Raw genomic sequence first — 603 nt, 5'->3', positions numbered from 1 at the left:
AAGAATTTCTAGGGTTGTTAGAAGAATAAATGAGGCATTAGAGGGAGCAGGCTCTGAGGTAGAAGCAAATACCCTATATCCCTGCAAAGACAGGTTAAAAACACCCTCTTCATTATTACAAACAAAAAAACTCACCAGTTTATTCTGTGCTTTTTCAAACTGCATTGCTCTCCCCCTGTATATTCATTAAATAAATGCAAACACATGTGCTTTGAAATGGGTAGGTGTAAAAGAACATTCTGCACAATTATATCTAGGCTGTGGCAGACTTATCTCACATGCATACATGTATCTGGGGGATGTTAATTCACGGTGACAGCTGAGCATGACAAACGCAACAGTACACAAATTGGAAGGCCGAAAAAATGCAACTACGAACCCCATGCAGACAAACACGCATATGAGTTTTCCCTCAACACACACGTGGCCGCACTTATGGGCGCGTCACCACATTGATAAACCCCAAACACAAACACCTGGGCCTCCGCCGCCCGCGAGCTGCCTCCACACACGCGGCCTCGCCTCCTCCTCCAGGCAGGCGGGGACTCGCGCGCGGCCCTGGGCACAATCGCTCTCCCACCCGCATCCCGCTGCGAGAACACG

The sequence above is a fragment of the Neophocaena asiaeorientalis genome, unplaced genomic scaffold, assembly GCF_003031525.2.
Source record: "Neophocaena asiaeorientalis asiaeorientalis breed wild unplaced genomic scaffold, Neophocaena_asiaeorientalis_V1.1 scaffold417, whole genome shotgun sequence".
NCBI lineage: Eukaryota > Metazoa > Chordata > Mammalia > Artiodactyla > Phocoenidae > Neophocaena > Neophocaena asiaeorientalis.
This window is presented reverse-complemented; position numbering follows the sequence as displayed.